This window comes from Tamandua tetradactyla, chromosome 1 (genome assembly GCF_023851605.1).
Source record: "Tamandua tetradactyla isolate mTamTet1 chromosome 1, mTamTet1.pri, whole genome shotgun sequence".
Lineage (NCBI taxonomy): Eukaryota > Metazoa > Chordata > Mammalia > Pilosa > Myrmecophagidae > Tamandua > Tamandua tetradactyla.
The window spans coordinates 201,552,605-201,577,658 of NC_135327.1; the positions used below are offsets into that span (position 1 = coordinate 201,552,605).

At 42.6% G+C, this 25,054-nt stretch overlaps 1 long non-coding RNA gene across 1 annotated transcript; it reads left to right on the plus strand.

Moving 5' to 3' along the window:
• Positions 1-271: 271 nt before the first annotated feature.
• On the plus strand, positions 272-25,054 carry LOC143687868 (uncharacterized). Its single transcript, XR_013177712.1, has 3 exons — positions 272-305; positions 18,779-18,846; positions 19,458-25,054. It is a non-coding gene; the product is annotated as an uncharacterized LOC143687868 (long non-coding RNA).

The window sequence follows — 25,054 nt, forward strand, 5'->3', positions numbered from 1 at the left end:
TTTTTGAAAAATTCTGAATAATAAATCTGTGCTAGATTAGCTATTTTGAGTAAATTCTTTTTACTTTTCATGGATCCAAAATAATCCGTGTTTTCCCATTTTGCCAGAAGTGAATTAGCTTTTGACATGAATGCCTGACTAATGAATATAGAATTAAGCCTCAGAGGACAAATTGTTAAATTAGGCTAAAATGATGAACTTCTTACATGATATCTGTATCCATATTATATCTTATTAGATATTATCTACAATAACCCTCTGTTTTTTTTTTAGGATGCTGGAAGCAGTAACTGAATATAAATAAGGTAAACAAAAGGGGAATAAAAAAAGAGAAAAAAGCACATGATTTAATATGCAGATTGAATCTAAGCAAATGAATGTCTAGTCATGGATTTTCTGTATGGGTAAGTTTATCAGGAATGTAATTAACTGACTGAACAGAAGACATAGCATGTTCATTTATTTCACAAATACCAGACTGAATGTGAATTAATAATGTACTAACATACTTTTAACATCCAAATAATTTGGAAGTAATTGACTCTTTGGATAATAAGTTCCTGTGGGGGTCTTCTGGATCTCTTGAGATATCTTAATAAACATCAATTAGCATTGCACAGGTTTACAGTTGTAGATGAAAGTGATCTTCATTAGTTCTCTCTGTTTGCTGGAATTTTAGCTAAATTGAGTTGACTGCACCCACGGAGTAAGCAAACAGGGGTGTGCCCTCTCTTAATGGGACTCACCATATATCAATTACACTGGTTGCTCCCAGTTAAAAATACGTCGCATCACTCATTGTACTTTCGCCAATGAGGCTTTCTGGATAAATCAAGTCTTTATCCTTCTGACTTTCCTTATTGTCTTTTTCACAACTCTTTGTCCCCATACTTTTTGGCGCTTTATTTTTATTTGGATAACTTTGCATTATGCAAAGATTTATCTCACCAGCAAAGTGTAAACACTTTCTCGGAAATTATTTTGTGGGTAATCCTGGCCATGTAATAAATACTAAATAGAATGCTTATTGAGCTTTATTGAAACCGAGCAACAAGTTATTTTCCACATATGGAGGTTTGTTCTAGCAAGATGGAAAGGATGCCCTTTCTGTATTAGTTAGTAATTGTATTTGGCTATGTGTAACAGACCTTACTGCGGCATTTTAACCAAATCGGACCATAATGGTCAGGTGGTAGGTGCCCCAGGGCTTGGGTGGCAGTTCTGCCTGCTGGTCACACAATGCATTCTCCACCTCCCGACTGCAGATGAGGAATCAAAGGTGGTAGTGGATGCTTGTGATCACTATTAGGGGTTTTTCTTTCCAGGGAGCTGTGAGAAATGTGGACCATAATGCCCCTGAACCTGGGACATGTTGCTCCCAACCTGTGTCAGAGGCTTGCCCGAGGCTTCGCCTGAAAGTGCCCAGGAGGGAGCCATGAGGCCCTGTTTCCCCAAGACCAGAAAATACCGTGACTGCTTAGTCACTGACAGCGCTTCTTCCAAGCCAGACAGAGCTAGGAGAAATGCATCACAGAGAAAATAGGATTTCAGGAGCCCAGAACAACCAACCTTGAGCAAGGAGGATTAAAGAAGTGCCTGCCAAGTTTGAGCAGGCTGCCCCTCGAGTGTGGGAGTGGCCTATCATATGAGCAGGGATGGGTCACATTCACTAGGTTCAACCATCGCCCACTATCCCCCTGCTTAGGCTAGTTCATTTTGAGTCATTCAATTATCAAGAAGAAAAAGGACTTATTGAGTTTGGCCAGTGACTTCACTAAGCTTGAGAATACCAAGGAACTTACAGTCCAGCGGAGGGACAGACATTAGACAAAATAATTAATAAATAAGCAAACAATTACAAAATATGCTAAGGGTTAAGGTTAAGAGGAAGATGGTAACGGGAAGGTAACTAAAAAGGGGTTCCCTGGGTTGATATTATTTAAGCTGATACCACAAAGGACTCAGCCTTAAATAGGGAGAAGTTTGGGAGGGGTGAAGAGAACATCTGGGAAGATGAGAATGGGTTATGGTGAGCATTCCAGAAGTCTTAACTCCATCTCTTAACAATAGTCTTATTCTGGGAAACCAACCTCCACCAGGGAGTGCCTGGTAAAAGACCAAACTTACATCCAAAATCTGGCTGAGCTGGGGCTGCCAGGAAATGGGAAAAACATATTCTTTCTCTACTTCCCCCTAGTTACACCATTTTCCTCCTGCTGATAGTAGTTTGCATTCATTGGTGACATGGCAACTTTTGTTTTATAACAATATCTTTGTCCTGGAAAATCATGTTATATTGAACAGAAGGGCCAACACTGATGGGAGGAAGAAAGCCAGGGGAGGACAGAGGTATAGGGACTCATTTGGCCTTGTGGATGGGGTTGGGGCTTCTGCAACAGAATGAACTGACCTCCATTAGCCTTCTTGTGAAATTTTGGACAAAGACTAATGACTGAAAAGGGACTTTGAGACCCTCTAGGGACAAAGATAGATCTGGTTTTGGGCCTGAGGACAAACGTGGCCCAGGGACCTGTGAGACAGAAATGGCAGCCTTGGAGGGGATGCTGAATTCTCAGAAGGACTGAGACCCTGGGGCCACTGGACACGTTACCAGGGAAGAACGAATGCTGATGGCAGCAGAAGCACATGAAGAAGCTTAGGGAACAGGCTGTAGAGGCTGCATTTCAGACTGAGCAACTCCTGGGGGATTCTTTAAGGGACTACGATTCTGACACTAAGCCTGGTAGGGGTTGAGTACCATGATTTTTTACTACTTGTGTAGGTTTAGTGCTTATTACATGCCCAGCACTGCACACAAAATGGCTTCTAAACTGAGGAGGTTGGGTTCGGACCCTGACAAGTGTCATTATTGCTTGATGCAGATGGGGACATTGAGGCACATTTGATAAGAAAACTGTCCAAGGGTGCATTGCTTGTAAGGCAAAGCCACAACCAGAATCCCAGGTCTTCCTTTTTTACTGGATTGCTTTTTGGAAAACCAGATTATAGCAAGTTTCTTCTTTTTTGGCAGGAATTACTATTTCACTATTTTTGATGCAGTTGATCTTACACCTCATGAATTAATCATCCTTTTCAGTTCACAGCACAGTGTCATCATTTATGTGTGCAATGCTCCTCTCTTTATCATCTATCAATCTATCATCTATCCATCCATATCTATCTATGTATCTCTATCTATCTATCTATCTATCTATCTATCTATCTATCTATCTATCTATCATCTATCTATCTATCTATATCTAACTATCTATCATCTATCTATCTATATCTATCTATCTATATCTATCTATCTATCTATCTATCTATCTATCTATCTATCTATCTATCTATCATCATGTATCATCTAATTATCCTTTCCTTTTATCCCAAGGCCTCACTCCTCTTCCATGTCCCCACTAAAGAAATAATTATATTTACTTTGAAGGTAGTCAGTTCCTTTTGCAATCCTAGTTCCAGAAGGTGGTTGTTTTCATATTTACTGAAAAGGTCTTAGAATTCTTAGAAAGCTTTGTTTGTTTAATATGGTAATTTCATGCCACTTTTACCTTATTAAGGAGACAATGTGCTGACTTTCCCCCCAGCCTGGGTGTTGAAGCCCATGGCGTGATTTGAGGGATGCTGAGAGCCGTCCATAGCATCCTCTGCGCGCTGTTGTCCATACTGACTCACAGGCTATTGGACTTTTCTTTGGGCTGGAGGCTCAGCTGAGAGCAGGCTGCTCACATTTCATTGCTCCAGGAGAAGGCAAGGCAAGGGCCATCTCCGTGGGTCTTTAAGGACCCAGGGTGAATTGCTCTTATTTCCCCTCTTTTTCTTCCCCCTATCTCCAGGATCTTTCCAAATCCCTTTGGCTCCTGCATTTATGTATAATCCTCTTATAACTACTTCCTTGAAGAAAAAGTGAGATCAGGAGAGGTACCATACAGTATGATGGGGGCAATGTGGAAGAAGAGGGACACAAAGCAAACTTGGGCGAGGGCGATGGGGGATGGAGTTGCTGGTCTGTGTGTCTATGAGCCTCAGGCCTTGCTAGTATCAGCTGGAGTCCTACCACACATGGCTGTGCCTAAGAATCATCTGCAGAGAATTGCACATGTTGGGATTCCCAGGTCCAACAGAATGTCTGAATGGAAACTGGAGCATTGCATTTGGAAAAAGCTCTTTAGATGAATCCAGTGAGGTCTCAGAGGGGTTTGCAAACCAAAGACTTAAGTGACGAGTTTAGAGATGTTGCCGTGCAGTATCTTAGGGTTGGCTTTTGAGAAATTGAGCCCTTCCTCTAGAATACATATGTATGGGTGGGTATATAGTTAATGCTAAAATTAAAAAAAAAAAACAAAAAACTAGAGCCAGATACACAAGAAAATTGGTCTCACTATTTAATAATTTGTTTCGTCTCATCACTCATCTTATTCATCAAGTCATTTGAATATTTTATGATGGTGTTTCAAATACAGATATACCCTCAGAGGCTGAAAATTTGTTCTCCTTAAAGTAACAGCTGCAACATTCACTGCAGGTTTACTGTAGATCAGGCTGTTTCCTCACTCCCTTCCTGGGAGGTTGGTATTGCTGTGACCTATTTTACACAAGGGCAAACTATGTTGCCAAGCTAAGTATCTTGCCCAAAGGCAAAGAGTTGGTAGCTTGTTGGGCTGGGGTTCAAATTCTCCTCCAAACTCTCCTCTCTTCTCTAAGGGTTATTGTGGTAGACTGGCCAAGAAGATCATGTGGAACTTCACTGGAACCCATGTATATCCTCTTGATATATATTTTTAAGTATACTTGCTAAAAAGTCAGCCATATTATATTACACAATAAGTCAATCAATTGCTTTTGAAATTTTAACTTAATTTCAATTCTCAGAAGATATCTTCTAAGAATACAAGTACAAGTATCCTCTTCTTTTTGTGTTTTCTGAAATGGAGTCAAACAATATAAAACTAAAATTACTTAAATAAGGGTCATCTTTATAGTGTAGAGAGAGTTTGTTGTATACACATATACACACTGAATTGTGAATGTGTTTGTAAATAAATAAAAAATAAATATAAATATAGGTGTGTGTATAAATACATATATGTGCCTATAAATATATGTCTATATAAAAATATATATATATATATATATATATATATGCATTTACAAGAAAATCACTAACCTTTGTCTAGCCTAAGTTGCCCTCATCACTGCACATAGGACATAAATGTAGGTCCCACGTTTTGTGGGAGAAATGTAGTATTGCAACGACTCCCATCTCACTCCATCAGACACAAGTAACAACACTCCAGCCTAAGCAAGTTATGTTAAGCATAACTGTCACTTTCCCAAAGTCTTCATCGGTGCAGATACAACTGGGCAACTTAGAAATAGTTCTATTCCCAATCCAAGATTCTTAAGGTGAGATTCATTAGCAGTGCTTGGACATGCTTGTTGGAGGCAAATGCTTTGTCTAGGTATATTTTTGTTGCTGGAAGCTAAGACAAACTTACATGAAACAGTCAGCTCTGACGAAGGAAGAAGTTGGATGATTGTAACCTGAGGGGCTCAGCTCAGCGAGTGCCAGTGGCACCAGCCCTGTGGGGGAGGGGAATCTCAGTCTTGGCCAGAATTATGGAGAATGGTTCATGGAGGAGTAGTGTGGAATTGATGGGAGTCTTGAAAAGGGTAGGAATTTCATATCGTTTTGAATATCAACTTTAAAAAGTTATGCTTAGCTCTAGTTTAACCTGCAGTGTTGAGCTCAGTCATGCTGACTGTAGTTGTGGAAAAAACTACAGGAAACAAAATTAGAAATGACATGAGTTAGGAGGCTGTTACAATAATCCAGGTGGGAAATGATCCTGTCTTGGAGGTAGAAGTGGGTGGGGTGCTAGAAAGTGGTCAGATTTTGGACATAGTGTCCTTGGAGAGTAGAATTGGCAGGATTTCCTGATGGAACACATCTCTCCCATGAGTGCTTGCACCTCACTGCTTGACGAATCTCAAGTTTGCCAACCTAACACATAGTGGCCTATGCTGGTTTGAAAGGATATGTGTACCCTAGAAAAGCCATTGCTTTAATCCTAATCCCATTTTGTAAATGCAGCCATTTCTTCTAATCCCTATTCAGCACTGTATGTTTAAAACTGTAATTAGATCAACTCCTTGGAGATGTGATTTAATCAAGAGTGGTTGTTAAACTGGATTAGGTGTAGGCATGTCTCCATCCATTTGGGAGAGTCTTGATTAGTTTACTGGAATCCTATAAAAGAGAACAACAAGAGAGAAAGCCAAGAGATTCAAAGAGAGCAGAGCAGAACAACATAGCCACGAGAAGCAGAGTCCACCAGTCAGTGACCTTTGGAGATGAAGAAGGAAAATGCTTCCTGGGAAGCTTCATGAAATAGGAAGCCAGGAGAGAAAGCTAGCAGATGATGTTGTGTTTGCCATGTGCCCTTCCAGCTGAGAGAGAAACCCTGTCTGTGTTCGCTATGTGCCTTCTCACTTGAGAGAGAAAAACCCTGAACTTCACCGGCCTTCTTGAACCAAGGTATCTTTCTCTGGATGCCTTTGATTGGACATTTCTATGGACTTGTTTGATAGGGACATTTTCTCAGTCTTAGAAACTGTAAACTAGAAACTCATTAAATTTCCCTTTTTAAAAGCCATTCCATTCTGGGATATTGCATTCTGGCAGCCAGCAAGCTAGAATATGGCCCAAAGGAAGAAATGATCAGTGTTCCAATGATAGTTCATCCAGCCTGCTCTCGTGGTCTGGGGAACATGTCATCATTTTCATTTGTACATCTGACTCGCTTTTAGACTGTAGACCTCTTGAGGTCAGGGAATACATCTTATGTGTTGTTTTCACTGATTGCATACCTCCCTGGAGATTAACAAGCATTGGTACCCATTTCTAAAGGCCCAAAGTTGTCTTGGGGATGCTTGATTAATTGATTGATCCACCCTCAATTGTCATTTCTTCTGTATTTTTTTTTTTTTCTAGAGACAATCTTATGGAGGAGCAGTAAAGAAACAAACAAAAATCTTTGGGAGTGAGTGTATAGAACTTCTTACATTTGGAGTGAGAAGAGCCAAGTATGAAAAGGAGTGGGGATATTGAAAATTCAACCTTCCCACTAATAACTTACTTTGGAAGAGGTGACTTAAGGTTTCTCTCACCAGAAAGGGACTTAACAGCTCTAGACTTTGGGCCATATCAAGTTCTTTAAGGTGCCTTGCTGAGAAAAGATCATGAGTCAGAATTAATCAGAGAAACAATCAGGGATTCCTGCCTAAGCCACAGCCCTTGCCCTGTGCCTAGGCAGGGCTGACCTTGAGGAAAGCCCCTTTCTGTACCTTGTGGGGTTGAGGTAGAATTTTTACTATTTAAAAATGTGTTAAGAGCAAACACATGATAACTTTGGCGGTGATAATAATTATATGGACAGATTCTTTATCTATAGTTCAACTTTTCACCTACTACAGAGTTCAGCAAATAACTAAGGAAAAAAGGAACAGAGAAAGGGACAGAAAGCAGGAGGGAGGTATAGAGGGAAAGACAGGAAAACGAAGAAGCAGACATATAACTTCTAAAGAGTCCAATAATGGAGGCTCATGTTAAGCCTTAGTCATCAATAAACGGCGATATTTCTTGTACTCTGTTATAGAAACAAAGCAAATTTAGAGTGCATTTTTTTTTGTATGCTGTGGTGGGGGTCACATTTCATTTTTTTCTTTGTGACTATCCCTTATTGCAGCACCATTTGTTGAGCTGTATTTTGGGGAAGTGCATGGGCCGGGCATCGAACCCAGATTTTCCTGCATGGTAGGCAAGAATTCTACCACTGAACTGCCCTTGCACCCTCTAGACTGCATTTTATAATACGCAGTTTTTTAGAGCACATTTTTTGTATCTCCCACATATTAAAGACCGAAGAACTTATTGCGACTTACAGGGCACCCCTTAACTTGCTTCACCCTCACCCTTCCCTTTGCTCCCTCCACCCCAGCCACGCTGGTCTCCTCCTTGCTGTTCTTTTGAGAAGACAAGCATACTCCTGCCTCAAGTGTTTAGGCTTCCTCTTCCCTCTGCCTGCAGTGCTCTTCTCCGGAGATATCTGGACCTATGTATCCATGACAGCCCCTGGGTCTTTGCTCAAATATTTAGTAATCAGAGAGACCCTTCTTGCCACTATAGAATATCCCTTGACTTGGCACTAACCATGCTTTATCTTTCTCAGTAACACACACCACTTTCTGAAATACAATAAATTTGTTTCTTGCCTGTGTTCTCCCACTGGAATGTAAACTCCATGAGGGCTGAGAACACCTTATTTTGTAAACTACTATACACGCAGGACCTGGTACAAAGCAGGGCACATAACAGATGGTCGGTAAATTTTGTTAAATGATTGAACGTAATGATTAGTAACTTGTCACGATGCAGAGGGTCAATCATGGCCAAGTCAGATTATTGGTCTGCTCCATTTCTCAAATAGAACCTTTTCATGCAGTTTTTGGTAAATGGATCATGGTGATACCTACAGAATAAGTTCCTTTTTAAAACAGGTCTGCATGCCTCAGTTGCTGAGGCTGTGTGGCCAATGGAAGGAAAGAAGCAGAGCAATCCTAGGAGGGCCTAGGGTGTCTGGGTCTACTGCTTACTGCTTTGAGATATTAGTAGTATCACTTAATTTCTCGAGACTCAGCATTCTCACAGGTAACACTGAGCATGAGCTGTCTTTATTAGAACACTGGTTTGAGAATGAAAGGAAAGAATGTGTTTTACCAAAGGAGTTTGGCAAATATATTAGATGTGATACAAAAAGGTATTGTACTATTGCTGGGTACTGATGCATCTCATTGTCTGCCCACCTGCCTCACAGTCTGGTATGTTTTGCCTTACAAGTGCTTTCTAGAAGTACCCCAGAATGCCTCAGGCAGACTGTCAGACATTGGAACAGATGAGGTAAAGGAGAACTTCGATTTCCAGGAAATGTTTGAAAAAAAAGCCATTTTCATGAGGATTGTTTTGAGGGAATAATTTAGACCACCGTTTAATTAATGTCGCTTATATAAATTGCTTTGCTACAAAACACATCGCCATATACCAGAGATAATGGATGAGTAGCTCTTTAGAATCTAATTTTCCAAGTAACGTACCTAGAAAATCCTTTGGGGACCTGGATGTTAAAGAAACCTTAAGAGGCTCATCATGATATCACAGTTGTTGTATTTAGCTCTCTACTGTCAGAGGTCACTTGTTAAACACATATTGAACAATTTCTATGTTCAGATATTTTGTCACAAAGGATTAATGAAGCTAAGTACAAAAGAGAAATAAAGATAGTGCAATATTATTAAGCATGTTAACATTTATTTAGAAGTCTTTTTGATAAAGCACTGTTTTTTAGCCCTTAGGACAACACCAGGAGATAGACGCCATGCTTGATTGTTTGCAAAAGTAACATTCTCACTGTTTAGGCATCCTTGGGTAGTCCTCTCCCACAGTGAGGCTGAGCTTGGCCACATGATTCTCTTTGACCAATGAGACAATAGCAAATGTAACATGAATAGAGACTTAAAGAATACTTGGACATTGGGCTGATCCTCTCTTGCTGTCTTTGGAACCTTAAAGCCATATGTGAATGAGCATGATCTATCTCACTGGAAGCTGAGAGGCCATTAGCTAGAATAGTCCTAGCTAATATACAGCCAGCCCCCAGCCAACAACCAGTTGACACTAGATATAAAGTAAAGCCTTCTAGATCATCCAGCTTCCAGCTGACCATAGACACATGATTGAGTTCAACAGATGAAAGAACTGTCCAGCTGAGCCCACCTCAAATTGCTAGTTCATTCAATTGTCAACAAAACTTGATTTTTAAGTCACTATCTTTTGGGGTGGCTCACTATGCATTCTACTGATAAAAAGTCTGAGACCTTTTGAACTTAACTGTCTGTCTTAGTTTCCCAGTTGCTATAATAAATACCATACAAATGTGGGCTTAAACATTGGTAATTTATTGGCTTATGGTTTTGAGGCTAGGAGAAGTACACAATGGTGGTGTCAGCAAGGGGGAGGCTTTTCCCCCAAAGAATGTAATGTTATGGTGGGCTGCAAATCCTTGGGGTTCCTTGGCTTTCCAGTCATAAGGTAATGAATGTCCTCTCTTTTGTCTTCTGGGTTCCCACAGACTTCCAGCTCATAGCTTATCTTGCTGCTTTTTTCCCCTCTGTTTGAATTTCATTCTGCTTATGAAGGACTCCAGTAATCTGTATTAAAGTCCAACCTGACTCAGTTGGCTACACTTTAACTGAAAATAACATCTTCAAAAGGCCCTATTTACAATAGATTTTCAACCACAGGAATGGATTAAAATGAAGAACATTTGTTTTTCCCCCGAGGGACCATAATTCAATGTACCACACCTTTTATTTGGGAAAGCAGAAAGTAAACAGCTACACGATAACATGATAAGTCCTTTAACTCTTGGGGAAGCTGTGAGAGGAGATAGGAAGGAGAATCTAGAATGCTAAAACCTAATACTCTCCAGGTAAATGGTTCTGTGAGAAGATTGGGAATTTCCTGTGGGATTGAGATAAACCCAGCCTCTCGTTTAATTGATTTGGTCATAAAAGCAAATAAGTATAATTCTTTATCTACGTGGTTTTAAAGGCAGAGCTGACTATTAACTGTCTTGAAAAGAGGTAGATAGAAGTCCAACAATTTATTGAGTGTTTAATGTGATCAAAGTGCTGTGGTGGGTTTTTGAGAATACATGGAATTAAGGAGATATGACGTGGTCTGCTCTCAGTAGAAGGTGAAGTGGGCTAAGGGACAAATGGGAAATAGAGACCAAGTCTGATCAAGGTGATCATGTCCACTAAGATGCCACATGGGATATTATAATGGTGGGTGCTCTTCAGGAAGATTCAGTCTTAACCAATAACCTATAGAAGGATGTGAGAACTATGTTAATGCTTAATCAGTAAGTACATTTTTTTTTTTGTTCACTGACTATGTACCTCACTCTGTGCTGATAGCTGTGGGGTACCAACAAGAGGGTGAGCCAATGCCCACTTTGAGGGTCTCATGGTTTTCAGCCCCATTTAGGAGGAAATGGCGGATGTGGGACCAATGTGAGCACAGCCCAGTGTTGTGCTGTGTGGTGAATGAGAGATGATATTGGTCTGCATGATGTATGAGGGACTGTGACATGGGCTGACCTGGGAAAGATGGGTAGAATTTAGAAGAAGAAGTTAGAGAAGAGAGGCTTTTCTAGGATAAGAAAGCAACACTAAAACAACCACCACAACAACCACTGAGCCAACTCTAGAGGTATCAACAGATCAGGGAATGTACTAGGGCCCTATTGTTTTTTCTTTTATTTGTTTATGGGCCCTATTTTCATAAGTACATAAGGCATGTGCTTTTAAGAAGTGACAGAAACCCACTCACCTCAGAGTAGTTCCAAAGTTCTTGTGCTTGAAGAGTCCAGGGTACACAGAATTTCCCCAAATTGATTTTTTCCCTTTTCCTCTCTTGCCTTTGATTTCTTCTATACTTGATGTGTTTGCAGGCAAATTTTTCCTGTGGTGAAAAAGCCTGCAGTTCCAGGTCTTCAGAAGCCATACAACTTTAAACTTCAGTATGAGAAAGGATCCCTTTTTTTCTGGGATCCCTCTAAAACCAAGACAAAGGACTCTGATGGGCCCTCCTTGGGTGGCATGCCCATCTCTGGCACCATCACCATGTCTGTGAAGATGGGCTGCACTTATTGGCCAGCCTGGAAAATATACCTCCTTGTGAAGTGTGTGTGTGTGTGTGTGTGTGTGTGTGTGTGTGTGTGTGTGTGTGTGTGTGGTGGGGTGGGGTGGGGACTCCCTGGGCTTCCCTAATTGTCAGACCTACAGGAATCACATAGTATTGAGATGATCCCTTCCAAAACCAGGGATGTGAACCAGACAAAAAGTTAAAGCTGCCTCCTCTGAGGGGGAGTAATTTTGGTTAGGTGGGTAAGACTGGATCATGGAGTCTGAGAAGGGAGGTAAGACTGTTTGGACACAGCATGAAAGGGAGCTCCTCGGCATGGAGCAGAAGAAGGAGGTCAGAAGGAAGCAGCTTGTGAAGTCTTTGTGTCTACCTGGTCAGCAAGGCTGTATGTTAGCACTCCTAGGAGCAACTGCAATTTGAAAGATCAAAGAAGAGGAGGGCAATACCTATGAGAAAAGAAGGTTGTTGAAAGAGGAATTTCAAGCTTATGGTGGGTTAGGCCGATTGTATTAATGGTCCCAGTTCTTCAACCCTCCCAGTAGTTACCTCCTCTGTCATGTGACCTTGTAGTGCCACCCCCCCCCAACTCTGGGTTTGATCATGTTACTTGCTTTGTCCAGTGGGATATTAGCAAACTTGGCACAAGCAGAGGCTTGAAAAGTGCTTGTACATTTCCCCTTGTGCTCCTTCTCCTCTGCTATGGTCATGAGAACATGCCAGGGCTAGACAGCTGGGGTCTGAGATAGGTGGACTAGTGCTGAGTCTCATTGGTTGTCCCAGCTGAGGGCATCCTTTGTTAGCCACCAGTCAGTCAATCCTTGACATATGAGCAAGTCCAGCCAAGATGAACAGAGTCTTCTAAATGACCCACAGCAAAGGCAGGAGACAGCCCCACCAAAATGAGCTGAACCTGACAGATCTGTGACCTAAATAAATATTTCTTGTTGAATGCCACTGAAATTTTGTGTGGTTGTTTGTTTTGCTGCATTATTGCAGCAAAGGCTAACTTTTATACTGGCAGCCTTCAAATCATGCTGCCTTTTCTACCTGGATATCAATTTGGAATTTCAATCCTAGAGGATACTTTTAATGTTTAAAATCTTTCAAATGCCCTGATTGAGGGAAACAGTTTTCCTTCACAGATGAAGAATAATTGGGAATAGTAGGCTGGTTACCTTTTCATGATCAATTTCATTTTTTGATATCTCCAACACATATTTGACCTGTTAGAAGTGTACTTTGAAAAATTTGGATTTGGTGGCAGCAGCAAGTTGTAGAAAGAGCACTGACCTAGCAGTCTGGGAACATGAGTCTTAGTTGTGGTTTGTTTTGTTGTTATTTTTGTTTCATTCCGGAAAGTGTTGGATTGGATTTAATAGCCTGTAAAGTATCAATAGTGGTAGGTAGATGATACAGAAGGTCGATTTTTTATACTCTCCAGAAGAATTTGAACTGTTAAGAGATATGGCCTAGCTCCAGGTTATATCTAACAACCCTACTCCCAAAAAAGAAAATTAGTTCAGAGAGTAGGAATTTGTGACTTTCCCTCCTACTTTAGGCTTGAATAACTTCTAGCACAGTGCCTGGCAAATAAGAAGGCACAAGAAAATGCTAATTACTTACCTCTCTACCTCTCTGTTTAAAAGAAAATTATTCATCCTATAGCTTGAAACGCTGCTTGTCTGTGATCTCCATAGTTTGTCTCCTAAGGTTTATTAAAGTTTAATTTGTGGCAAAGTTCATTTATCCATTCACAAAACATTTATGGAGTGCCAGTTCTCTGAATAGCACAGAGTCCAATGGAAGAGAGATGTGAAAGCACGTGTTTGCCATACAGCAAGGCCCACGCTGTCAGAAATACGGAAATCAAGTGATGTATGAACACATCGTGTGTCTGGGGCCATTCACTCTCGAGGGACTTCATAGGCTTCCCATGGGTGGTAATATCCGCATAGATCTTGACGGGTGAAGATGAGTTTGCTAGGTGTCCAGGAGATGGAAGGGCATCAGAAGCCAAAGGACATGCAGATTTGATGGCCTGGAGGTGTGAAGGGGCACGGTGAGGGAGGGAATGGCCAGACAGGTTGATCCGGGTGTGGAGGGGTTCTCCCTTTTCCCGCTGCTCATGGAGAGACAGAGTGTATAAAAGCAGATTTGGAAAATGGTTGTCTGGAAATCTTTACCCACAAAGGGACTTAGGCCCTAGGTCTCCAGGTACAGAGGTGCAGGCATTAATGAAGCCTGGGAGAGGGGAGAAGCGTCACAGGGCAGACACTGCACGTAGGGAATGGGCTGCAAGGGAGGGAAGAGGAGAGTCAGGAAGATGCATGGGTCAGGTGTAGAATGTGTAGGGCTCGAACGAAGTGGGGATGGACTCACAAAAGGTCAGCCTGCTGAATATTATTTTTTCTGAAAAGCCTCCTAATGCAAAGTTTAGTGAGGAAAAGATGTTTTTCCATATCTAAAGTTAGGAGAATCATCACAGAGCTATATTCTTAGGGCTGAAAGATACACCCAGAAAGGACCTGCAGGCAAAGAAAGAATAGGGAAAACAGTTCTTCTGTGTCACATGCTCTCTATATGGTGTCTTATTTAATTTTTTATAAAAACCATGAGGCTGGAAATATTATTCCTGATTGAAGTTCATGAGGGTTATGTACCTTTCCCAGGATTACAAGCTCATTAGATAATACTGGAGCTTGAACTCTCATTCCAGTCTCCACAATTTTAGTTCTGTGGTCTCTCTTATTCACCAGGCTGCTATGATTATATATTAAAAATTTAATAAAGGGAGAAATCTCCCTGATCTTCAAATGATTGACATTCACTTTGGAATATGTCTTTATTATTAAAAACTTTTTTTAGGTTTAAAATTGATTAGATGATTTTAGCAGGTCATATGTTTCTCTGAACCAAGTAGAGACATTATTTGTGATTATCAGTAATTATTTTCTTATTAGTGAAGATTTCATTCTTTCCTATCTTGTAGCCTAGGAGAAATAAATCTTCCAATTATCTTCACTTTCAGGTCTTTTTTTTTTTTTTTCAAAATATCTCTAATTATCACTCTTGCTACAAGTATAATCAACTTGCATAAATTAGATTCTATTCTTAGCCTTGGTTTAGCTATCCCCCCATCTTTTCTCTAGCACTTTGTATGTTATGGTGACAAATCCTAAGCTAACACATCTACTTGACACACAACCCAAACCGAAAGGACCCAACCAAAATAATATATTTATATAGAATGTGACTCAGAACAGTCGAAACACACAGAAAAACAGATTACTTACTCTTCCTTATCAAACAGGCCCCTCTCCCCTATCATTCTCCTATAGAGTTATGCTAATTATCCTGACTCGCGTGTATTTCTCTTTCTGCTAACTGCTGACCCCAGTAATCATTATGATTGAGAAACCTGAATTCATTAATTTCTTTATTCACTCAGCATTTACTAAGTACCTAGATATGCCAGGCTCTGTTTCCAGGGGCATGGTGGATAAGAGGGTAGAAGGAGAGTCATTCCCTCCTAGGGTACTCGGTGTCAGTTCTGGGAAAACACTTAACCCCGTCCAAATGATTGACAGCAGTGTAAGGCAGCATGCCGTCCAGTGCTAAGTAGCGTGTACTGTAAATACAATGGGAGTGACAGGAGGACACAGATGCTGAGTCTGTGGTGCTGTGGGGCAAAGGAGGGAAGGGGACAGCACGGTCCTCTGCGGTCAGGGAGGGCACCTTTTGAGCTGAGTCTGCAAGGGTGGGGAGACACCCAAAGGTGGGGGCTCACCTGGAAGATATGATTTTTGTTATTGCAAAAAGAACCAGCATGACGTGGCCCAGTTCTATCACCTCTGATGTCTGTGGCGTTGTGTTCCACCTCAAGATGAAAACCACTGAGCACTACTTAGGGCTACGTGCAGAGTTCACTGATCTAGTAGCAGCATGTACTTCAATATGTAGAACATATGAACCAAACTGAACTGCTCCATAGATCCTTTGTTCTTAAATGTCCTTTGGAGGCTGGTTTCAGAATATTACTATTGAATTAAATGTGTTTAGAATTGGTCTTATGGAAAAATGAAGCAATTATAAGATTGTCATCACTAATAAAATGAATTACCATCAGGTATGTAGCACCTACTGTGTGCTCAAACCTCTGCAATGTCCATTACAGACACTACAGCTAATCCTTTTCACAGCCTTGAAGGGAGTTATGTTTATCTCTGTTTTATATTCCGGACTGCTGAGGCCCTCGGGGCTTAAGCAAATTTGGAGAGTGGATTTGAACACAGATCTGTCCCTTCTCCACAGCGAGCTCTGTTCATCATGCCGCCTTGACACAAGGCTGCTGCCTAATGCTCCCTCCCCACCCCCACCCCACCTTTTTGCGGTTAAACACTTTAGGAGAAGGATGAGGTGTTCTGGGGGGAGGGGTGTGCTTCACTGGCTGTAGCAGGAAGGCTAAGACATGGCTCACTGCTGCTGGCTGGGCCACACTGCCCTTAATTAGGAGCTGCCTAAGGAAGCCGCCGGACCCATCAGCTGGTTACGGCTTACAGGACAGCACAGCATCAATTACATCTCAAAAAGGATTTTTGTAGCTGGAAGGCATTTATCACGATTTAAATGGTTGGTCTTAAATTAGGCTTTCCAGCAGATTAGTTCATTCAGCTATTTGGGGGCACATTTTGCAACCAGCTCAGCTTAGTGACTTTATCCGTTTGCAGTCCCTAATGTCTGATATTATATAAGGACGAGGAATACAGTCAGCTGCTTCTACCCTAGAATATTTTTTATTTAAGCTGTGCCCAATGTTGGCCATTGGAATCTCTGCCTGGAAGCCCAGTCTTGAGGCTCCTACTCAAGGAGCCAATGGCCTTTCAGGCCATTTCAGGTGCCTGGTTTCTATGGTGACCATCTCCGTCACCCTTTCCTCTGTGTTCTTGAACAGAGTTCTTGCCTCATGTATGTATCCCTATTGCAGCGTTGCAGAACTTCTCGTGTGCCTGAGCCTCTCTCCCACCAGAGGGTGATGCAGCTAAAATGAGGGCAATAAAGTGTCAGACCCCAGCACTGAGCAGCACCTGATGGCTCAAAGGATGTTTGAATGGATGAATGTTCAAGCCGTGTTGTGGCACTTACGAAGACAGGACGTTCTTTAACTGAAGAACACACTGGTTCTAAAGCCATTTCTCTTGCCCTCTCCCCTCCTAAGGGTGAGATTTTTATCATAACTCTCACTACTTGGAAATTCCCCTTATTAAGATGGCTATTTAAAATGTGTAAGCCATGCCGTAATATTTGCAACATGGATCCGTCTGCAGAGCCCCAGACTCTAAAGTAATTGCTTGCAGGGCATTTTCACCTGGTTGTCACAGGACAGGTACAACCAAACTTAGTCTCTCTTTCCTCTCTGCTTCCGTTTCTTCTTTCCTGCCTCCATGCTCTCACCACAAATCACCTTCTCCTCTCCTCTCCACATTAATATCTGCACTCCTCTTTGCCTGCTCATTGCCCCAGCCAGAAACCTAAGACACCCTGGGCTCCTCCCTCTCCCTCAGTTCCTATGCCCAGCCCATTACCAAATCCAATGGAGCCTACCCTTTTGGAATCTGCTCTATTCTACCCTCCTCTCAGGGCCACCACCACTTCTCACCCAGCCTTTGGTTGTAGCCACAAATGTGTCCTCCTGTCACTTTTCTTGTCCCTCTGTCTCCATCCTTCACTGTGTATCCAGAAGGAGCTTCTAAAATGTGGCTTGTGTATTGTTCTTTCCTACTTAGGGTCCATCTACAACTTCCCTTTGCCTTCAGGTTTCACTTCTGTCTCTTGGCCTGGATTAGAGACCCTCGTGACGGGCTGTCCTTTTGGGCTTCCCACCCATGCGTCCCTGGTTTCAGGCTTAGTGCCTCCTCAGTTTCCAAAATGGTTGTGCTTTTCCTCCTTTTGAAATTCTGTCATTTTCTGACCTTCCATCTGACTCAAACTTTCTCCTTGGAGAACAGCCTCAGCCTCTTTTACTGAATCACTGATTAAAGTTACTAGGGGATTGTTAGCATTTTGAGGTAAAAAACAAACCTTACTTGGTTTGTATCCCCAATGCATATCCTTATCCCTTGGACAGAGAAGGAACCAAAGTCTTATTTAAAATAATTCCCAGGCATTCTACTATTAAAACTTAATTCAATCCTATAGAATATTAATAAAACCGGCTTTTCTAACTCATCATCCTAAGACCTATCTCAACACAATGTTGCACCCAAAAGAGACTCAAGTACGACTCCAAGAATCAGAAAAGAGTAATTTAGATCTAATTTTCTTATTGTATAAGAGTTTTCTTGAAGGTGCTCTGAAGGCAGAATCCTGCCACGTTAATACGCAGCAAGACTGACAGTGGAGGCTGAGCAAGCTGGCTTTGGAATCAGGTTCCTGGGTGTGAATTCAGACTTGGTTACTTTCTGCTGGACCTATGGCAGTATTTAAACTCTACCTCAGTTTTCTCATATGTATAATGGGGATAATACAAGTAGCTACCTCATAGTGTTGCTACGAGGATTAAAATGAAATCATGCAAAGCTCTTAGAACAGCTTTGGTAGAGTCACATGATTTTAACTCAGTTTCCTCATAGATACGTTTTCCTTTGTTAACAAAGAAATGTTGCTTTCTTTTCCTTTTTGAAAATTTGGTAAAAGAATCGCCTGTTTGAACTGAAATTTTGTGTCTTGTTTTTTGGCAGAACTCAATATTACCAAATATCCATTGTGTAGAAATGTTTGTCATCACAGATTCATACTCAAATGTAGCTTCAGGAAAAAGTTTTCTGTTTTGTTTTCTTGAGAGCAATTTTTATGTTTTCTTTTGGTTATAAAATAAAAGTTATGCCACTGGCCAAGTTTCTCTTTTTGCTTTAGCTGTCAGAAAACCCAATGCTTGATATACTATCAACTCACCTACGTCCCTTGCAACATCTGATTCTTGTCTTTGTTTGGTTCCAGGTTCACATTCTGGAGGTGCATTTGTCTTATTGTCCTCTAGTGAAATATTAAAAGCAGAATTATCTCAGGTAAGATGATAGATCCCCCTTCATCTCACACAGGAAGATATTTGCTTTAAGTCCCCACTTTAACATTCTAATCTCAAACACAGAAACCTACGCAAGTTTCTTCAAACTTTTATCAGACTCAACATAACTGGACAATCCTTTGTAAATACGAAACTGGCTTAGTATGTTTAGGCTTTACAATGCCGCATTTCAAAAAAATCAGTAGAATCCAGGGCTTAGACATTTAAATCCTATGCAAATAATTATGGCGAATGCATGAATCAGAAAAATGCACTTTGAGTTGGGCTGGCCACTCCTTTCAATATCGCCTTTTATTTGAAAATAGGCAAACAGACAAGGAATTATATCTATTTGCTTTTTCTGTTGAATATTTTAATGGTTTGTTCTGTCTGAGAAAACCTGATGTTTAGCTAAAGTTGACATAAACCACAAGTGGACGTGTCAAAACAAGCCATAGAAAGTTACTTTTGATGTGTTTTATTGAGATATCCATGGTACTTTCCAATTACTTTATGCCAAGAAAGGTAGTTCTTCACACACAAAATATGATTTCTTTTGAAAACCACAAGTGTAACTTGTCAAATCTTAAATATCGTTTAAATCTCTCACAGGGGAAAGTTCTAAAGCTTCCTGCGGCCTGCCCTGCTCCTGGCAGGAAGAAGAAAGCGTGAGGTTTGATAGCATTGAATGAAGCGTGTGCTGCTGCCTCTATAATGCATCTCCACCTGCACAGGGAGAAGAAGAGGGTGGCAGGACACAAAGCGCAGCTTCCTCAGCGTCTAAAGAGGAATTTGCCGCGGTTTGCATTGTAAACAGGCCTGCTCCCTAAAGGAGGAACAGGGCTAATGTGCAGTTCTCAGGTGTCTGAATTGTGGAGTGTGCAAAGAGCTTTGAGCTACTGAAGCCCGACTGTCTCTCTGGATTCAGAAAACCAGAGGTGGGGCATCCTGTGTTCCCAGCGGGGTGGGGGTGCACAGGAGACGCCAGAAAGGCCTCACTTATACATTGTGGTCTGGGTTTGAAAACTGATTCCTCCACCTCCCAGTGACTTAACCTCTCTGAGCCTGGTTCCTCTTCTTTAAAATGGGATATGCAGACTTCTCTTGCAGGGGTGAGGTGTGACTTAAAGAGGCGGTGCCTGCCAGGGAAACGCACCCACGCTGGACAGTGCCTTTTTGCAGGACCCACCTTTGAGGACCAAAGGCCTGGGTCATTTCTTTCGCCTGGCCCTCCACCTGCCAGACCGCAGTGGGTGTCGCTGAGGCCGGCTCTGCCCATGACTGTGTATTGAGGCCACGCGCACTCGCTTCCCGTCCCTGGTGGGGTGAAACCATCTGAATCCTTTGTAGACCCGGTGACTGTACACATGCGAAATATGTACTTTTCTAGGCACCAGTTTTTTTCTTAAGCTGACTTAAGAAATAGTCCACAAATACAAAGACAATGGGAAGGGAGGTGTTTTCAGATTAGAGCGAAACCACATGAAAGACTCTTAGAAAGAGGAGCAGAGTTTGAACTTGACTCAGAGGTGGGTGGGAGGCTGGAACCTCCCAGGGCCTCGCTGCTCGGGCTGAGGCGCCGAATGGCAGCGCGGCAGTGGCAGGATCCCAGGGCCTGGGTGGGTGGGGGGCACCTGGGCTCAGGGGAAATGGCCGGAAGTCACTGCATCCCCAGCCCGACACACTTGTCCCCCTTGGGATATGGGAAGAGCCATCTTCTCTCTCCATCGTCCTAGACCTAAGGCACCTTAGAGGTCATTGAGCTAGAAATACAAAATTGGGAAACTGAGGCAGGCCGTGGCGGGCTAAACGTTTTGTCTGAGGTCACACAGCAAGCTAGTAAGGTTTAGTAGCCCACGGCTGAGGGCTCATCACAGCTCTTTTCCCTTAGGACTTTACGCTGGGAACATCTCTTAGGGCTACCCAAATTTGTTTTCAAAAACGAGGATGAAGACAATGCCCACAAGCAAAATTATCTTTTTTAAGCAGACACCTCATAAAAGTATAACACTTGAAACACACAAGTGCACGAATCACAAATGTATGGCTTGATAAATTTCCACAAGCGAGCACGCCCGTGACACCAGCTCCCAGCTCAAAAACACAGAATGAGAATGATCTTTTCATTTGCTCTAGATCACCTGGCAGGGCCTATTTCAACTTGTGGCAGGCTTGAGATTTACACGTTGTAATTCAGATTGTGTAAACTTTATAGTTGCCTTATTTTCTCTAACTGATGCAAACTTCAGCAGAACGGTCATCTGACCGAGTGGGGAGAGAAAAGCAAACTTGCCAGGTAAAGGTTTGTCTGCTTCTTCCTGTTAAAACATTGGCTTTCAGTTTAAAACAGATTCCTTTGTGTAAACTCACTCTTTTTGGGGGAGATGCTGAACATTTCAGTGTTTCTTCTTCCCTCCTCCTCCTCAAGAGGGCTTTTGGGTGCCCGGAAGGCTTTTGTGTCCCCATGAAAGTGAGGAGAGGCAGCTGGTCTAGGGGTTGTGTCTGGGTCTTTGCTGGTCCCCAGGTTGGGGTGGGGGTTGGTGACTCTGGGCCCTGTCTGTCTGTCCTCTGTCCCTCTGTCTGTCCTCCGTCCCTCTGTCAGTCAGTCTTCAGTGAATGAAAGCCAGGGCCAGTTCTGGGCTGATGGAGGCAGTTGCTGACCTTCCTGATGTCTGGGGGCCAGACTTTGGGGCATCCCAAGTGAACAAACGGAACACAGGTTTGGGGAGAATAAGTGACTCTGGAACTGTGAGGACCAAAGGACTTTCAAGAGTCTACAGCTGTAGGAACATTAAAGCAGGGTCCTACATAGCAGGGAAACAGCGGCCAACAGCAATGGGGTGCCTCTTGGAAGGAGCTTGCATGCTGTGGTCATAGAATGGAGGCTGGGGTGGAGGAGCCTGGCGGAGGGGAAGACTACAGCTGGACTTGTTCATGAGCCCATACAAGTTGCCTTCAGCGTCCTCCCAGAGATAGATAGGCTGCATCACTGCTGAGGTCCTGTAACAGTGGGGGCTCTCGTCCCGGAAAATGGGAGAACTCATGGATGCTGAGCCTTGGGCATATGGGGTTATATTTATAAAAAAGGATTGTATAAGATTTTGTTATTTTCTGTATATGGCCATTTGCATCTGGATTTTGGTTTCTAGGGATTTTTTAATGGGGAAAGGATGAGAAGAATAGGTGTAGTAAAGTGACAGAGGACAAATAGAAACTTTCAATTTTATCCGTTACCTTGCGGTTAAATGGCATTTAAGACATTTAGAAAATGGCTTGTTAATTCATGAGTAAGACTGCCTGGGCTTGGATGTGGGCTCAGCTATTAGATGTGTGGCCTTTGGCAGCACCATTTAAACTGTCTGTGCCTCTATTTCCATATTAATTTAAAAATATAAAATAAAAGGAGCATCTTCTGGATCATCTAAGTGGCCAGCTGAACTTAGCATTGCTTTGCAATTTTTGCCCATGTTTCTGTTTCATAGTTTTATGAGTACTGAGCTATCATTTGAGCTTGTATGTGTGGTTTCTCAGACTAGGGTATTCTCAGGCATGGAACACTGCTTTGTGCCATTGACACAATTTATAAACGCCTATTGCTTGTTTCATTTAGTGGCCTCTCTTCCTTCTTGCTTTGCTTTGTTTTGTTTTGTTTGAGGTTATTATTCTTGAGGTCTCTTCCCTTCTCACTCCAGTCTGTTCCCACTGGGAACTCAATGCCACGGTTCTATTTACTCTTCATTAATGCCAGAAACTCCCAAATCCACATGCTCAGCTCTGGCCTCTCTCCTGAGTGCCAGGTCCTTACACATGAATATCCATCAGACACCAATACCTCGGTGTCCTGTGAGTATCTCAAAGTCAAAATGAAATGAGATTCACCTTCTGTCATGCCAGTAAGTCTTGCTCTCATTGTAGATGCTGCTATCTTCTAAGTGAAACACATAAAACTTGGAAGTCATCCTTGACACTTCCTTTCCTTCATTCTTTTTATCCATTCAAAGATGGAATGACTCCTGCCTCAAATGCCTCCTCCACCTGGGCTTTTTCACAGTTCCTGCTTCTCTTGCCTTGGTATGGGTATGCATTGACCCCTGTTTGAATCATTTCATAGCCTCTGATCTTCTTACCCATCCACTTCTCTCAGGGCACTTGGGTGGGAACCAGGTCTTACATCAGTCACCTCTTCCCTCCCTCATGCTCTTCTACACCACTGGGGATGAGCAGGTACCTGGCACATGGTAATCACATGATGAATGGACATGTCCATCCCACCAAAGAAGGGAAATGAGGCTTGAGGCCAAGTACTTTGGAAGGGCCTTGGGGTCCCATTGGAGGCTGTGAAGATCTAATGAGGGTGACTCCCCATGGAGAAGCACCTTTGGATAGGGGTGACTTTGGTGCTGCCAGTAATCATGACATTCTTTATAGGAGTGCTTCCCAAGCTTCTCACATGATGTGGCCCATGTGAAAATGGGCTATTCACATGGCATGATGGAGTGAATAGTGTGGGGATATTTACATGACATGTAGGAAGGAGTGAATGGTAAGGTCATTTCTGCCTGGAAATGACCAGCCCTGAGTTTGGCTGCCCTTTAACCCATTCTCAGCATTCCTGAGTGCCATGGCTTTTTGGGATGCTTCAAATTATACCTTAAGTCCTCACCACAATATATGGAAAAGAATTTCTTTTAGTGGGAATGATTTGCAGAGGAAAAAAACCTGATAAAGTTTCTTATTTGAAGGGTTTAGAGGTATCGGATGTGGCAAGCAGGCTGGAGCGAGCTGGGCCAATGTTTCAGATGTCTTGATTCTAATTCCAGCTCTGCAGTAAATATCTGGGTGATGTGGACCCGCCTCTGCCCCTCTCTTGGGTCTGTTTCCTCTGTAATGTGAGGGGGAGGATTAGATGGCCTCTCAGGCCCTTCCCACTCTAACATTCTATGGTCTCTGCCTTCTCTTCTTCCTTGCTTTCCATCATTCCTTTTTTTTTTTTTCTCTTTGTCCAGCTGGAGACAATCTGTCACCCTCTGGCTCCCCAGAGAATCGAATGGCACATGTCATTTCCCGTGGGTCTGAACATAATTGTCCCTGCAGTTAGCTTCCTTGCATCTCTGCCCTTCTATCAGCTTCTTTGTAGCTTTATCCTCTTGTTTCTCTTCTGTGATTTCTAAATGAGGTGCAGCTCAGCTGGTTGGTTCCAAAAGCTAGCTTTCAGAAATGTTCCAGCTAAAGCTGTTATGATGGATTAAGGGCACTCTTTTCTTCCACACAATCATTTATTAAAATGCTTTTTGCCTAAATCATACGTACATTTTGTCAAATGCTGCTTTCACCTGGAATTCTGGTATTTGCTGCTTAAGTCACCCTGCCTGTAGGATAACCCTGCCGCTGCCTACAGGCTGGGTTGGAACCTCCTGACTTGGAAGCAGCCCTGGGCTCAGGGGTTGCCTTCCCCCCACCCCCCATCACTGCTTTTGTATATGCCGTGCTGCCTGAGTCTACCTGGGTCTTCGCAGAGAAAGGAAAAACCCAGAGGCTTACCAATTCGTTGATGTTTAAGTGTGTGTATGTGTGTGTCAGTGTGCGTGCATGGAGCTGAGTGTGGAATTCACTGATTAAAACTTATGCAACTTAGACAGGGTAAGGGTGAGGCTTGGCTGGAGCAGGCAGCGGGCAGCACCGGTTTGGAAGTCAAATAAGGAAGCAGAATCAAGTTTGAACCTGACAGGCTGCCACTGATGTCTTGGCTGCAGTAATTATGCTTCTGACAATAGGAAAAACAACCCAAGAAAGGGTCAACGTACTCTGACAAGCAAAGAATGGCCACAGAAGGGTCTGTTGGCCATTCTTCTCAGGGCAGGGTTGGAAGTAGGTAGGAAGGTAGAGCTTCATTCTCTGGTATTCTTGGCTTACCTAGAGTCTAGCAGTGGCAGAGTTTGCGGTGGGGTGGAGTCTGACATTAAGGGAGTCTGCCGTGGGAGCCAACAAAAGCTCTCAAGTCACTGAGGCACCAACAGGGCCTCTGTGGGGCTCTTTTTCATGTGGTGACTTACCTGCTGCAGACAGTTCAGTGAGGAGAGAATTTGAAGGGTGTTAACTTATCTTGCTTGCTTTCTCAAAGGGGGTTTTTCTCCCCTCCGTTCTGAAATCCTCTTGCAGTTTTCCTATTCATTTTCCCTCTAGTTGGAGTCAGCCCTGCACCAAGAGGA